This window comes from Epinephelus moara, chromosome 23 (assembly GCF_006386435.1).
Source record: "Epinephelus moara isolate mb chromosome 23, YSFRI_EMoa_1.0, whole genome shotgun sequence".
Taxonomy (NCBI): Eukaryota; Metazoa; Chordata; class Actinopteri; order Perciformes; family Serranidae; genus Epinephelus; species Epinephelus moara.
Genome location: NC_065528.1, coordinates 15002322 through 15019849, shown reverse-complemented (window position 1 = coordinate 15019849; position 17528 = coordinate 15002322). Strand labels below are relative to the sequence as shown.

The 17528-nt window shown below is 40.8% G+C and overlaps 1 long non-coding RNA gene across 2 annotated transcripts in view; it reads left to right on the top strand.

Annotated features, from left to right (window-relative positions):
- The window catches only part of LOC126385210 (uncharacterized), a 66906-nt gene extending 49832 nt beyond the window's left edge, over nucleotides 1-17074 (top strand). The window contains exons 3-4 of one of the 2 annotated variants that reach the window (XR_007569409.1): nucleotides 3432-3479; nucleotides 15544-17074. This is a non-coding gene — a long non-coding RNA (uncharacterized LOC126385210). The remainder of the gene's footprint in view (nucleotides 1-3431; nucleotides 3480-15543) is intronic. The other variant, XR_007569408.1, reaches the window with a different exon arrangement.
- Nucleotides 17075-17528: the final 454 nt, after the last annotated feature.

The following is a 17528-nucleotide window of genomic DNA, read 5'->3' as shown; positions in this document are numbered from 1 at the left end:
GTCACCATGTTTCTTTTCCTAAACTTAACTTGCGTGCATTTTTGTAACATAGCCCATGAACCGTTTTATCAGCATATGTTGTTAGGTTAGAGCTAAAATACTTAGTTAAGATTTGGGAAAGATCATAATTACCGTTGAATAAAAAGGTGAACATTAATTTTAGGTCTGTGATGTGACAGAAACTTCGGTCTCTTTTATGAAAGTGTGCAGTCAAACCTTGAATCCAGTCAGAGACATGAAATTACTGAAGTGCAAATGCTTAAGGTGGCTGAACTTCACTGGACGTTGGAGTTACAGGAGAGATTTAATATATATATACTTCTACCACGACTGGCTCAGGTTGACTTCAAGTCCAGTTAGAACTTTCAGCTTTTCAGTCGTGGCTTCACACTTTATGATTTAACATTTTTCTGGGCACTTTCTCTGGACTCTGGTCAGCTCCTCTGTCTTGATTACCCTGACAGTAATTGTCAGTGAAAGTAGAGCTGTTTAAGTAGTCTCTCTCCATGCTGCAGATTCTGATTGGAATGAAGTATATTTCATATGTTATACCTCAGCCGCTGCAGAGAGAATATTGAAACTATTTTCTAGCTGTGGTCTGGTCGTCCCGGTCATTATCAGACATGAAATAGGATTCAGAAGATGTCCAGGCTTTGACTCTGGGTTTTTGGTACAGCGAGACAGTGAGGCGAGAAATCAATAAAAACTGATTGGTAAGCCTGTTTTGTTGCTGCAAAACAATTATCAGAGTCTGAGACTCTTGGTAAAAGTTCAAGAGATGAAACTTAGCCATTTCTAGCAAACATTCTGTCTTGTGCCATTACACTGCAGTCCAACCGCTCTTGACCCCAATCTCCCAGATATCCACACAGGCAAGGAAAGTGGACATGTTCCCTCTCCTCGATCTAAAGCGACACGTACCCCTTTGACTTAGCCTCAGCCCGTTTAACAATCAAACTATTCTTTAAGCTGACCTTGACCACAAAAAAATCGAAGAAGTGGGGGAGGGAGCCTCATAAGACAACCTCCCACCCTAAAAATAGAAAAAGGTGGCAATTAAGTGCCAATCTAATCATCCCTCTGGTAAACGAGCCCTGAAGATTCCGCCCTCATATCCCCAAGGCTTTTCTTTTTTTCACACCACTTCCTCATCATCGCCGGCTATCGGCTTAATTACGCCCCCGCCATCCCCAGATAAGAGAGTGATAGCCTTATCACCACGGCTCATTTCCAAATCCATGAAATTAATAAAGTCTACCTCCCGTCTCAGTTCTGGGGCCAAACTTATATTAGCTGTCACGTACGAGAACTCGGTGAAGTAATACTTTGCCTGTTCTTACAGTTGGCAAAGAAAAGCCAGAGGAAATCATCCTCTAGGAGATTAAAGGCAAGGAGGGGGCGTCTTTTTTGTGTTTCCGGCAAATGATATTTGGGCTGTAGTCTTTCTCCCTGATGAGGGTTATGTCTGTGTGTTAGTTTTATGATTCTTCTGGCTTCATTTATCACTTGCACAGTAGCTGGATTGTCCATTTGGTTCAGTTGACTACTTAATTTTCCTTAATCTCCACCTTGGGAAAACTACTAAATTGCACAGTTTTGTTTCCCTCTGCAGTGGACTTTGCACACATTATTTTGCATGTGTGTGAAATATCAATTAGTAGGAATGTGTTGGAATAAAAGTGCTACCCGCAGACAGCCAATAAAACTCCCAGCTTGCTGTAAGAGATAGTTTCTTTATCTGTAGATCATCAATAAACCTCTAATCAAATAAAGTTGAGCTTGAGCTGCTTTCCGGTCGGATCCACCTCAAGTCTATGAGCTCTCCAGCTCTCCATGTTGGCTGCTGTAATCAGTGGGGAGACAGCTGGTTTCACCACGCTGTTCCACCTGCCCGCTCCCCTGAGTAAAGGGCTGTGCTTCACCGACCAAATCCACTCCAAGTCTCTCTCCGAGGCACACTCCAGCATGACTGGCAGGGGTCTCACACATCGATTTCAGGGAAAAGGGAAGGTTGGGCGGACCCGTCACCGCACCGGCGCTGGCAGTGGAATGAGACGGGCTCCCACTAGGTTTGGGCCTGTCATTTATTTCTAAACGACGGCAGATGGTGGGCTTGGCGCTTGCACCATCCTCTCAATCTCCCAAGGTGCACTTCTGTGATGGATGTGGCGAATGGGAGCGCTGCAGAGAAGGCTGAGGCACATCTGCGCGGGCCGATAACGGGGGGCAAAGTATGTCTGGGCTTTCTAGTCGTCGACTCGCTTTCACATATTACTCATTCCCTCACAGACCTCTTGAGGACTCACATCTTTGTGGGTTTATTTGCCTCTCACTTTCATAGCTTTGCTTTTTGCTGCTCTTATCAACAGGGCACCTTTCAGTTTACCATGCAGGTGCACTTTTAAGTTTGACATTGCTACCTGGCTGGAAAAATCTATACAAACTTTCCCTCCGGCATGAGATATATTTTTTTAAAAATTGCTGGTACGATAGTTAATCATCACAGAATTATATTAACTGTAGCTATCATGAGGTCTTCAGGCTATTGCAAAGTCTGTAGAAACTTTCACAGACAGTTATAGAGGACTGGCCAATAACTTTTAACAAAGTGACATTGCAACTTAAATTTCTTTTATTATCCTCATAAATGCATTGTCTTCTTGGATGTCTGTTGGGACTGTTGCAGCACTGTTAGTAAATATATTGTCATTATACTGGTCTGATTTAAGCTTTATATACTCATAAAAAAATACCCAGGCTGCATTAACAATGGCTTTTTACTGAAGTGACGAGAAACTAATTACGGGCAGCAAATTAGCAGCTGCTACTGTCAGGAAAGAGAAAACGCTTAGCTAGCACTTCCGAAAAAGATGAAGAAAACCACCTAAATAAAAACTAAATGGATAAATTTGTTAACCCTTTATCCAGTTTGTAGCCAGTAGCTTTGAAAGTCAGAATTGCACTTAAACACTGATTTCTGATTTGCTAGTTTTGCTAACTAGCAAGTAGCCTGTCTGCTTTAAGCATTGGCTAATTTCTACATTTTATAAGACACTATGCTTTGGCAATACATGTGAAACTACAACTAATGTCACATAAGTTTAACATACATTAATGACTGTTTTGTTTGTATTGTTTGTTTTTAAGAATGATGCTTTCATGGAGGCTGTTTAGCTGTTCATGTTAGCCTTTGCTAGCTAACGTTTTTCCCTACAAAAATAGTGTGAGGTACGCTATGTGTCCTATATAAATTGTATTGTTAATGAATTTGAATTTTTACTATTTGATTTTGTGGGGATACAACTGATGATTATTTTTCTTGATTACTTGTTTGGTCTGTAAGATATCACAAAACTGAAGATTTTATTTTATTTTTATTTAATCCTTTATTTAAACAGGTGGTTTCATGTTTGTTTTTTGTTTTTTTCTAGGGGGAAAACTGCATACAAAATCACACGCAGGCTACAGCTTAAACATAGGTAAATACACATAATACATATTTACACATTAAAAAGAATTACAAGTATGATTGCAAGTGCATAAGTAGGCCTACAACCTTCTGAAATATTTTGGCGCTCATTCCATTAGTATGCAGCTTAATATTTGAAGCCATGTTTTCAAGTTCAGTGTGAATATGACGTATGGCTCATGTTAAGATGTCCTGAAACCTGACAGTGTAAGTCCTGTATTGAAAAGCAACCAGAGAGCGGAGGTAACCAGGCAGTTTTTGCAGTAGAGCCTTATAGATATACAACATACAATTCTGCTCCCTTCTAATTACCTAGGAGGAGCATTCAGCCTTTTCATACAAGGTATGAAGGTGAGTGAGAAATGTTTCAGCTGTGATGAAGGGCAGCAAACTGTGAAAGAGGCCTTAAGGTGGGGGGAGAAACATACATATTAACACTATAATAAAGCAAAGACTGTATATTGCACAGTCGTTATTGGACTAGCAGAGGAAAAACACTGTGCTTGTACGTACAAAAATCCAATTTTGACCTTCAGTTTGCCTGATAGGTGTTCAACATGAGTCTTAAAAGTGAGTCTGGTATCCAGCCAGAGTCCAAAATATTTAACATTAACATTCAGCAATTTCAATTGCAGAACCTTGTAGGGTTTGGTTAAGGGCAGTGGGCTGAATACTCTTATGTGACTTGGAGAATAGCATAAATTAAGTTTTGTCAGAATTTTATTTTATTTTTTAAAAAAAAGCTTGTGTTTGATGAATGTCATGACATCCCAGAGCTCCAAGTGAGATTTTCAGATTGTGTGTTTTGTCCAACCAACAGTTCAAACCCCTAAAATATTCAGTTTACTTTAAGAGAAGACAAAGAAAAGCAGCAAATCCTCACTCAAATGAATCAATATTAACACATCGCCAGTTGTTGCTGATTTATTTTCCTTCTATTGCTTCAGTGGAAGATTTTCGTCCTCTTTCCACCTTTGGCTTCTCCAAGCTAGATCCACTAAATCCAGCTTGTACCGAAGCAATTTACAAACACACGCCCACGTCACACCGCCTGACACAGTCGATCCAAAGACACATTAAAGTGAGCAATCACTGCCTAACAACACCCTTGCAAAGGTCATGTCAGCTTCATCACCCTAATCATCAAACACCATCACTTTCCATGATTTAGGGTTGCAGTAAAAGCATCATAACCCGGCCAACCACATCCCTGCCCATAGACGTATCCATGGCAACAGAGAACGTTGGGCTGCCCTCCGCCGATGCATCTTTGGGATTCTCTGTGCGTCGCTGCAGGGTGACAAGTCAGGCGTAAAGAGTCGATTTAGCTGCGGCATTGGGGAGGTTCGCACATTAGCAGAGAGGAAATAGGAGCCAGCAAATACTTAGTGGGTGATTGGCTCCGCAATAACAGAACACCCCCTTTGGCAGCTCGTCAAGCGGTGCTATACGGATGCCATTACAAACAGGGGGCCATTAGCAGGCACCGAGGCTTTGTGAGGCATGTCGCTGCTTCACGTCTTTAACCCCCAGGGCTGTTTTAAGATGTGTACAATCAGCTGTACACTGCTCATCCCGTGTGCTTGTCTTTTCTTACCTTATAGACAGACGACAAACTGAGGACTGTTGGCATTTAGGAAACATGAGCTTTTCAACCAACTGCAACAGAATCTAAAGAAAATTTCATGTAACAAGGTAAAACATCTAGCACAGTTCCCTCCAAAGGCCTAGTTACATCAATCCCCTTTGCAAAAAGAAGCAATTTGGGTCAAAACATGGCACACTGTGTGTACACAACGCCTCAGAGGATCAGACCCAGATCTGACGCAGAAACAAAACCTTTCTGTTTGCCTTTGTGAAGAGAGACTGCTCTTTCAGCTTCATATCGAGGTGATGTTGTTCATATTATTGGTTTAATAGCACCTAATAGCAGCTATTTAGAGCATTTCTGCAGTGAGATTAAGTTTGTTAAGATACACACACACATACTAAAAGCTCCTTTTTTGCCGTGGGCAGCATAAGGGACTAGAGCTGCATTATAATGACTTCCTCACTGTAGGAAAATGTGCTTTGTGATTTTTATGCCTCATGCTGTGCTGAGAAACAGTATGCACTGTATGTAAGTAGTTGGATCTGCACAGAAGCGCTATTAATATGCAGTAATAAGCTAACTTAACCAGCAGTGGGATTAATATTTCATCACCGTAGGGCGCTTGGATGTTTCCTCATATTTCTTTTTATTGTGGGGTGAAAAGGCTGTCAAATGCCATCTAGATGTTTTAATATTGAAACTCCGCACTGAAGCTAGTGGTCAAAGAAGCCTGTTGATGCTGTGGGGAGTACCAAATAATAATTCCATATTCTCATTGTTTTACTTACCACCTCTACTGTAGTGGTTTTCATAGGCGTAGATACTGGGGGGAACGCAGGGGACACGTTCACCCTCGTAGATGACTCTAAAATTAAAGACATGTAATTAAGTGTTTGTGTGTTCATAATTTTCTAGCGGGGGACCTCCAAACCCCACGCATCATATTTGTCCTCCCCAGTGTTGAATTGAAACTTACATCCATGGTTGTATTTTATTTTAAATAATGAAATTGTTCTTGATAACTGGACTAATTTGCAGCTGCTAATCACAGATAGCTTTGCTGTGAATGAAAATTAACCACAACTCCCACGATACTACTCAGATTCTGTTACTGTGCTTTTAACGACAGGCAGATGGTAAACACTACACTGTCGAACAGACACACGTTACAGTCTGCAGCTAAAATGAATTTCCTTTCAATTTTGGCCAAGTTTAGTAATTACAGTGCCGCATTTTGTTCACAAATTCCAAAAACATAGCATTTTTCTCATCCCCTCCAAAACCAACGGACGAGGCGATTAAATCTGCTAAAAACACTGAATCAAGCAGTTGCATGTAAAAAATCAGTGTTTCTTCAACGCAGACGAGACGCTAGCCCAACACCTGCTAATGTGAGCTCACCTTTTTTCTCTGATAATTAAGATCCAGACATTTACGTGGTTTTACCAAGAGCTGGATTATCCGCAAAGGTCTCCTCTTCTCAAAAACAAATGGACTCTGTGATTTAAACTACTAAAAACACCTAATAAAGCAGTTAATAAAAACAGTGTTTTTTCAGTGCTGTTTGGCTGACGCAAAAATGCAAATGGCCCTGTCTAGATCCGGTGTTTGGTTTGTCTGCTCTGGGCTACTATAGAAACATGGCGGTTCAACATGGGGATTGCCATAGACGAGGACCTGCTCTCTATAAAGGTATAGGCTGAAGGTAAAGGCTGTCTGCTAATACATAGTTGTGTTTCTATGTTGGGTTAAGAACAATTTGTAAAGGGAATTCAAAGTGGGGGAGAAACCCTCTGACTTTGCAGCTCCTCTCTGTGTTCACAGCTGCTGCATCCAGTGCCATTTTGACCACTCGGTGAATAAGTGTGTTTCTGTACCAGTGATGTCCTGTGTAGCTAAAGCTCAAAGGAAAGCAAGTGCTGGGGCTATAATGCCTTCTGGGCTACCCATGCTAAAAGTGCATGCATTCATGGTAGAGCACCACGATTTGGATGAAAGCATGAGCACCAAATGGTGTGTGTTATGTAAAATTAGTTGCCTGCCCTGCCCGGGCCAGCTGTGTGCACTTCAATAGTCTCCTCTACCACCCATGAGGTGGTGCACAAACACCCCGGGAGGTTTTTTATTTTTTTATTTTTTTCTCCCCCCTCTTTCACAGTCCCGCAGGCACCCTCACTGACTGGCATCTCATTAGGAGAGCAGGGCGCCGTGCTCGTGTGTTCGCCGCCAGACAGGCCACGCCACAGGCTGCATGCTAATTGCGGAGGCGTAGCCAGCATGAGACGACCTTGTATGGTAAAATGGGAAGGAGGCAGAGAAGTGGTTTAGTTTAGCGTCTGGTGGGCAGGGGGCTCTCCTCCACAAACCGCTCTTGTCCCGACCTTGGGCGGCAAAGTCAGCCAAGTCTGACCACTTGCTGGAGTAAGATCATTAAGTGAAAGTCTCATTAAAAAAACAAAAAGCAACGCAGTGTGTAATAGCAGTATTAAGCACTTTACTTATCACACTGTGTTATATAACTGCGTGTAATGAGTGACATTATTCTGACATTAATTTGCTGCTTATCATAACTTCACTACAGTTTCAAAGCCTTGTTGTTCTTTTGCTTGACAACTCATTAGGTTCAAAGCTTCAAGTGAAAGTCACATTCAGAAACACATTCTGACAGTAATTTAGCACATCTTGGCAGCAATATATGTGCTCTCACCTTCTGTGACATTAATTTACAACAAGCCTCAGCTGTATTACAGTTTTAAGGTTTGGGTCATCCTCACAAAGGGCGTGTAATTTGCATCGAACATGAAAAACTACTTAATAACCCCTGAATATCAGTGCAGATGACACAGAAGGATTCCTTTTTTCCTTTGGCAAGTAGACTTCTCGTGACTTGTGTATTTCAAACGCTGAACCCTGTCTGGCTCTATCTGTAATTTCAACATAACCTCTCCAGTCCAATAAGGTGACCTTTTGGCAGCGCACTCCATCTCAGCGCTCACATCTGACAGGTTTTTCTCCAGCAGCTAAACTGTAAAGTCCCCAGATTAAATTCCAATCAATGACAAAACACGTACACACTTGGACGGAGAGAGGGGGATGGAGAAGGGACGGACGGAGTGTGTAACTGTCCAGAAAAGGTCAGGTACAGTTTCCTCAGTTACAGCGATAGGTGGCCTTGTGGAGGAAACATTGCTTTTGTATCTTTTTAATCCTTGAATCCTGAGAAACTGTCATTTAGCTTCTGCAAGTGTGTGTTGTGTGTGAGAGAGAGACACACAGACACACTCAGACTATAGCTGCCTGTCTGTTTTAGTGCCATTAGTTCCTCCCTGCCACTCATTGATAAAGAGGCGCTGCCATCAGCCAAACCAGCCATCTCCTTCAGTCCTCATTAAAATGTCGTCATATTAAAAAATAATTTCAGGCCTCTGCTGATGAGCGTTTTATTGCCTTCATGAAAATGTTCTCACTTCGGAGTCGACGGGAGAGAGAAAACCTTCGATGAGTAATGAAAGCGGCAGAGAAAAAGAAAGGACGGAGCAGATAAGGGTGATTTGTTGCATACTTGGGAGGATGGTTTTGATTTTTAGATCATTAATAATTTCTTCATTTAGCCGCCCCACATAAACATCCTGTCTTTACATTAAAGGACGAAGAAGAAAGCGAGCCTTTATCCTGCTCGATGAGCTGAACAAGAACACCTTATGATCTACATCACATGAAGTCCTCGTAATGCAGCATTAAGAGACGACGTGAATTTAATCACATCACAGGCTAATTTGAAGTTACTACCAGTTTTAATAACACAAACTGTATGCCTCAGGCTCTACAGAGAAAAATAGTTTTCATGTACCCTGTACTCTCATAATGTTATTAAACAGCACAATTAATTCTATTTATTTTGGACGGAGATAATGCACACTGACCGCAAATGTGCCAGTATTAGCTAAAAAGCTAATTTTCAATACTGTCCCATTGTGAGATGTTTTAAACAACAATAAAATCAAACAAAAATAAATAGATAAATAAAAATATGACAGGAGAAAGCTGGCGAAACATGAAGCAGATGGACAGAGGACAGGAAGTTAAAAGAAAAACATGAAGGCAACCAACATGAACAGTATGAAATGTACCATGGCTGCTAATACAAAACAAACAGTGTTACACCGACAGTCTGTCATTACATTACAGAAGACATCGATAAAACCATCAGACAGGAATATAAACAATATCCTGGCTTTATTGTACAGCTAGTACTGTGAGATTTACCATGCCGTAATTGTCAGTCACTGATTGTAAACAGTGAAAATGAAATCCAACCCCAGCTTTGTCCATTCGGCATTTCGCCTCGCTGCGCTTGAATTTGTTTTGTAAGCGCTCCGTCCAAGGTTTTCGTAGCTTCCTCTAGATGTGTGCTGCTTACAATCTGGCACCTGGTCACTGCCTTTTTATAAATTGCCAACCTCACCAAGAAGAAAATAAGAAAATACGTGCAGAGGTCGTTTTTTTCAATTCATTTTCTAGCTCAAAGTACTTCCAAACCGCGCTGGTTTTGCAAGAGGACATCTCTCTTATTTCCCACCGTTTTAAAACTCCAGTCTACTCGAGCATTACCGCAGGGAGGGGGACTGCTGTCTAACGGCTCTGTAGCCCCCTCTAGTGGGGGGGCGGCTGCATGACAGTTAAGTGACCATGCACATGAATAAAACACTAATTGGTTTAACCGACTAATATTTCTGGTGCTGACTAGCTAGAGGGCGGACGTTTAATCGTTAAGGCGTTTAATTATGCGTATAATAGTTCTCTTTAGCTACCTTCCCCTTCATGACAACCGTACGGGGGTGATTTTTTTTTATACAGTTCACCCGTCTCCATTTTATTATGGCTCAAAGTTAATATGGGTGGGTAGTTTCCTCTGCTTTTCAGTCAGACCCACCCCTCGCTCCTCCACACCTGGCTCCAAAAAAACAAATTAGAGACAGCAGTAATGCCGAATCTGAGGCTTAGACAGCTTGGACATAAATGTAGTGTTTCATTCATTCAAAGAAATGTCGTCTCTGAACATAATCCAGGCAGTGATAACATTGTCACCACAACGTAATTACGAATGCAATTAAAGTAATATACGAATGTAATTTCTGGGAGACAGGGTTGATAAAGTGCACCTTACAAAGAAGTGCAGCACATTAACGACACCTTTCACCTTTGCAGGTCAGTCAGATGTTGCACTCGAACAGGGAGTCTGAAGTTAATCTTCTACTCGCTTACAAAGTGCTTCCACAAGCACTTTTTTAGCGTAGAGACACGTGAAATGGAAAAAGCAATTTTCTAATACCCCTGCAGTGGAAAAAAACCAGCAGCAGCAGAAACTTAGAGGCTATCAGTGGGAGTGTAAAGGTTACCGGATAGGGAATTTCACACATGCACACTCTAACAATAGCCTAATGAAGATCCTGGTGTCCTAATGACACTAGAACCAGTAGTTGCTATGTGTTGTTCACATAAAGACTGAATCTGCTGTTGTAGAGGCAGCCGTTCTAATGAAAGTCCTTGAAACGTCAAAGGCACAATGAAGGATTAGCTTTGAATGGACACAATCTTACACCTATTCATCCTCCTGCACTTATTATCTGAGGTAGCACTTCTGCTCTTATTGTTTGCACTTATTATTCTTATTATGCTCAGCTTTTCAGCATTTCCATTTTGCTGATTTGCTGCGCGGATAATGAAGCCATGCAACATCAGCCTGCATACATACATACATAGATATCCTGTAAAGGCTGAAGAGAAAGCTGATGGGGCTGATGCACAGACGCTCCTGCTGCACATCACTCCATGATGTAAATTTAATGCCACCATATGCTGATGTTTCCAGGCACCACCAGTGTTGATTAAATGAGTTGCTTGTGTCTGATGAAGAAGTAAAAAGTTTTGCACCATTTGTTACATTGCGGCGCACTGTCTCCCCCTCTTCCCGATCATTTCTTTTCAAAGTAGAGCACAAAAATACTAACTTTAGCGGAGTGCAGATACTGTATTCTGGCCCTGAGCTGTGTGTTTTGTTTATGAGATATTTTAATTGTAAATAGAAACACGAGCGCACCAGAATCAATCTATTAATGTGGGAAACCATGAATTATGAGAGGAAATTAAACTACTTTCACGCACACACACACACACACACATACACACACACACACAAACATGGATAAACCGAGCGCACAAACACAGGGTTCGTAGGAGTACATTAATGTCCCAGCAGAATATACACATAACTACTTGATTGGCCTCAAGGGATGTAATATCTACGCTTTAATTTCAGATAGCAAGTAAGCATATCCTGTTACAAGCCATTACAAGAGTTTAATGCCAGGCGCTGTGTTTGTTATGCTCTCATTTTATATCCTCACTTCTTAGGATTTAGCTCTGTTTGAGATGAGATGAAAAGATTTCTGCTATTTGGGTTACAGCTCGAGTTTCTTGTCTTGCAAAATTTACTCCCATAATTGAAAAATATTCCGTTGAAAATAACTCTGCTGCTTCTTTCTCTTCTGTTAAGGCTGACTCACAAGTAGGAGTAAAGTTATAGAGACATAAAGTAGATGTAACTAATTGCTTTTCCCCTCTGGGTCTGTCGGTAATGCACTTTATTTTGGATGGGATTTTTTTTTTTCTTTTTCTTTTTTCTCGGCGCGTATACGCACCACTGTGGCTGCTGGACAGAAGCATTTGTTTCCTGCCCTGGCTCTGGGCTCGTGTTGGTGCTCTCGCCAGTCAGAGAGTTGCTTCTGGCTCCGTTGTTTTGTGGAGGGGGGGGTGTAATACAGACAGAAGATGCCAAAGTAATGTTAGGTCATTACTCATTCCACAACCCACTGAGAACTGGGCAGAAATAAAAAAAAAAAAAAAAAAAAACCAACAGAAATGTGCCAGTCAGGAGAAGCCAGAGGTGGAAAAAGCACTCAGACCCAACCAACACCAAAATATAAAAACATTCAGTTACTTAAGTTCTTAAGTGTTGCCAGCTAAACGAAAGTTTTAAAAGGTAAAAGCACTTGTTTGGTAGGAAAATAGGCCCCTGTGCAGACTGAAAAAAGTAATTCAGATAATTAATGTATGTAAGCCACGTAATCATGAGCAAGACTTTGAGCATGTAATCGATATGTTGCAGGCTCTCAGCTGTCATATAACAGAAGCAAAAGAGGAGGTCAGGCGACGTAGAATAAAGAGCGACAAAGTCTGCCCTGACACCCTGAACAGACATCGAAGAACTAGTGACCGAACTGAAGGCCAACTGTTGTGTCTCGTTGCACCTGAACACACCAAAAAGACTACAGCCAATGGCCAGCTTGCTTGTACGTTATGTCCCTGCGTGAGAGGGAATAACCCTTCATATTAACGGCCAACTGTCAGCCTGACGTGTCAAGGCCTTAAGGAGGAAAGTTGTGGTGGTGGATCGGTCAACTTTGATCCAGTCCTGCAAGTCAACGTTCAGTAATTTTAAGTTATGTTTGTAGGTAATGTCACGTCGACATGTCACGTTAAGCACTTTATGTAACATGATGACCCTCAATCATGATTCTTTTCTTTAACCTAACCTAAGCGAGGTCGCTATCTCATAAGATATCATACAAGCCATCGTTTGAGGATATGTCGCCTGTGACTGAACATTTCATCGTTGTAGCTGGTCGAGGTGGAGCTAGCTTTAACTTCCCTACCTCGAGGTCAGACTCCTCCGAAGGGGCAAAAAAAATCTGAGGTTTGACTTTCCTCCAATCTTTGCTTCTTTGTAAAGTTTTATTTTGTTGAGTTTTACCTCTTTAATCCTCGAAAGGTTATTTAAACAAAACCATCTGCGAAGTATAGACGGGAATCACCCCTTGGTGGCTCAACTTGTCGTCCCAGTCAGAATGACAGCACTGATCACTCCTCTAAGCTTCCCGTAATGTGACAAAAGTAACGAAGCCCTCACCGTAATTATGATGGGAGCAAAGGAGGAAGTCAGGTGACATCATCACAGGGCGACAAAGTCTGTGTAGAGAGGAGGTCGGGCACCAACTGTCACCCAACGGTTGCCTTTTTTGAGCATCGCCACGATCCCATGATCACGTTTCCTAACCATCACCTGACTTCATCAAGTATATTTCCACCCAAACCACGATGTTTCCTTGAAACTAACCAAGATTTTTTTGTCCCTAAACCTGACCTAACCATAACCAAAGGGCTGTCACATCATAAAGCTGACTATATGTTGCTCTAGAGCACATTGACAGATAATATAATTCGTCGTGTTATTTGGTGGACATGTTGTCTACACTCACTCATTCATTTAAAACAATAATTATGCCTGTCAAAAAAATGTAGTGGTGTAGAAAGACCATTATCTTCCTCTGAATTATAGTTAGCAGGACAGTATAAAGTAGCATTAAATGGAGATTGTGATGATCAAATTGTACTTAAGTAGAGTCGAGTTGTCTCAACACTGGAATTTCTAACATCGACAACTTTTCTTGGTCAGTAGCAGAGATCGGCAGAATGACTGCAGTAAATATTAAGACAGTGAGGAAGCGCAGTTGGTACAGGTGTATTGATACTGAGGAAAAGTCAATATATATCAATGAGTCAATGTTTTTGACAACACTAAAGTGGAGTAAATGTTTCTTTACACTTTCTTTCCAATGTTACTCAAGCCACTGGAAGAACATAGAAAAAGTAAAAACGGCCTTTGGCTCGCTCCGAACGTGTTTTGGGGTGTAATATAGGCTGATAAATACTGCGTTCCGGGGGGATGATGTTCATTTGTGACATCCTCATTTCATATTCTCGCCAGTTGGGCATGCCTCAGTTTTGAGGTGTAATATAGGCCTGCCAAATCAGCGGTAGCCCCATTACTCATCCCCCTCTGTGCTGTCTCCTGGCTTGTGCTCCGCCGCTAATGCAGATTACAGGGATATATGAGGGCTATTTTGTTCGCTGCAGGGTGGAAACGATCACAGGCAACCCCATCCCTCTCTCATGCACGATTCTACATCTGTTCCCCCCACGAAAGCCTATCAGGAGATCCATCAGAGCCAAGCCCTTATCAGATCTGAGGTTGCTACAGCTATTGCACATCAATTATAGATGCTATGGGTAAAAAATTGGGTCACTATATCAACACGCGCTCTCGATCCTCAGAGACATTGTTTGGTTAAGTGATTAGTGGCTTGACTTTAGATACAGTTTGTGCATGTTATAAGTGTTAAATGGTCCATTTATGATACATGAGTATATAGACTCAGGGGCCTCCAGTGAAGGAGAATAATGCGTACTAATAATGGATTTGCCATAGTGATAATGTGGCTGAAACTTTCTTTGTACAGAAAGAAAGAAAGAAAGAGAGTGAATTAATCACAAATATCCACACTTTTTCATGATCTTTGAGGACCCTTGGTGCTTTTTATTTGTGGGATTTTGCAGGTTGAAACCCACACAGGTATGAAGAGTATTATCATGATCGATAAACCCATTTTTTTTTTTTTTTTCCTGTGAGACGACCTGCGGTGATAAACGAGCCGAGCCGCATTATTCGCAAGTGAAAATCACCCGCAACTTAAATTCATTTCCAACTTGCTCCCTGACAGAGAACACAGACGTATTATTCAAATTTCTATCTATTCTGTGACCAGGACACGTCCAAAACCACACGTTTAATCTTTATGCAAGTCTCTCCTCATCTGTTGGGTAAATAGACCATTCATCATATTATTGGGCTTTTACAGCTTGGCTGTTTGAGTGATCTGTCTCTCAAACAGCCTCTCTCCCTGGCAGCCCAATCAATCATTTTTCAATGAAGATGTCACAGCTCATTGTGTGGAGTGTTATCCCAAACAATTTCCACTGCCTTTTAGATGATAAATTAAAAGCAAAACTTTTTTTTTGTTCATCAGGACAGTCGTTTCCTCTTTGTTAAATGTTTAAGTACAGTATTTAGCAGGGAGAATATGGAGGATTTTACCCACAAGCCTCATGGTTTTAATCCTTAATTCACCCACTGTCAACAATTTTCACCTCAGCGGAGACGTTAGCAGGTGCAGGAATGCGCTCACTATTAACTTTTCATCAGGCATTGTAAACCGCACTAGTCATCAAGAAGTAGTTGCTGCTCAACAAGGGACATAATTGGTTTGTGGTTAATGGCTGCTTGAAGCTGTACGTTGTGGGTGTGTCTGTAAAATCGCAGTATGAGCTCTTTCACACTTTCTCGGGGAAGAAAGAAAAAGTTTTAAGGACTGAAAGCTGAAACTCGACACTCAGACACGTCTCCCTTATTATTTGAGGTACTCAGCAAGCAAAAGATAATTCAATAACGAAGCCATACGATTGACTCATTAAATAACCAAACAGCCGCAGAGGAGTAATAAGGTTTTCACTCTCATCCAGGTTGGATTATTCTTCGTCTGCCAACACACCTCACGTCTCCTCTCTCCTTTTGTTTCTGTCGCAGGGTCCTTCAGGAGCTGATGCGGGTATCTGCGACATCAGGAGCCCAGACGCTGCCGTCCATGTTCACCTGACACGAGGATGTGTTTCAGATAACACAAAATGCAGATAAATCACACACCAACATGAACCCTCGCTCATCACACTTCCTTCTGTTCAACCAAACAAAAATCTTTATCAATCAAAATCATTATTCTCTTTGACAAGCCTCTGCTTGACGCTGAGTCATAGTGACACCAGGTACACTAATGAATATTAACTTCACAGTCTAATCATTTGCCTTTTAGATTACTACTTGAACCTGTAATGTGAAAAACAATTGAGTGGCTGAAGAAGTATTCAGGCGAGACACCACAGGTGTATTTTGCTTTCATAACATGTTGTCTTTCAGACCAGTAAAAAGAAATTGTCCAAAATACACAGTTAGATGTTTAAGATCAGATTTCTGTGAATTAGATAATGCTTTGTTTGAATATTTAAACATAACATTGATGTAAACTTGTAATACATAAAGTAATTGTCTTAATGTAAGAGATACACTGGGGAAGTTTCATGGTGATATCTATTAACAGTTTTACCCTGGCTGCCCATTAGATCTAAAATTTACTCTGTTACAAGGGCACCAATGCAATCAAAGTTTTACTGAAATAAAAGTATATAAGTATCATCAGCAAAATGTACTCAAGTAAGCAAATAATGGCTCATTTAATAGTGATATTGTAATTATTAGACATGTTATTAACTTTTTACAACTGGTAAACTACCATATACGAGGCATTTTAATGTAGCTGGTTGAGGTGGAGCTGATTTTAACTTCATTATAAACTAATCTACAATTAATCTACAACACTTCATCCTATTATGATGACCTGATCATATATTTTTTATTCTAAAATCTTAATTCTCTAACTTACCTTTTCAGCTTGTACAATAGCTAGCAAATAAATGTAGTGAAATGACAATGCAATATATTCCTCTGCATGTAGTGCACTGAAATTGGAAAGTAGCGTGTAACAAAAGTACAAGTACAAGACCATTGTGGTGCGGCAACTTTAGCAGTAGTACAATATAAAAGTCATGCATTATAAATCCCAATTAAGTAACAATACAGATGTATTCTCAGCAAAATGTACTTAAACTATCAAAAGTAAAAGTACTCGTGATCTACAACCAATTTATAATAATGCATTAGAATTTATAACATGACAGCGGTTGAGAAAGTATTCAGGTCCTTACCTTTAGTAAGAGTAGCAGAGGTGTGGACTCGAGTCACAAATTTGATTACTTGAATCCCAACGTGACAAAATCAAAAAAGACTGCCAACTGGACTTGGACTTTAACACCAATGGCTCGTGACTTCACTTGGACTTGAGCCTTCCGCCCAAAGATTAGAAAGTATGTTATTTGAAAAGTGTCAACTGATTTCTCTTCATCTCCTGAATCCACTAACATTAATGCAGTTCATTCCCAGCAAGTTGACACTTAGCTCCAGATCCACTTTGTCTGAACCAGTCCGACAGCATCCAGTCAAATTGCACGACAGTTGTAAAGAGATAATGTTACATGACTGAGCACCAGTTGGAAACAATGATGCCAAAGATCATTTCTTTCATGTACAATAACTATGAGGTGGTCGGCAACAACTTCCAACAAACTTACCTTAGCAAATAAGTACAAATTTTAAATTTCATATATTATTACTCTGTTGTTAAATGGTATTACATTTGGTGAAGAGCGCATTAGGACCTGTTTAGGACCCGAACTCTGGCTGTCTTGACTTGGGACTTGACTTGGGACTTAAGTGCAAAGACTTGAGACTTGCAAAACAATGACTTAGTCCCACCTCTGACATTCAGATCTTTCCTATTATTAAATGATAATTACTGATGCATTCAAGTGTCGGCAGCATTTTAATGTTGCACCTAGTTAAAGTGAAACAAATTTAAACTACTTTATATATTACAGAATAATTAAGTCTATAAGAGTGCA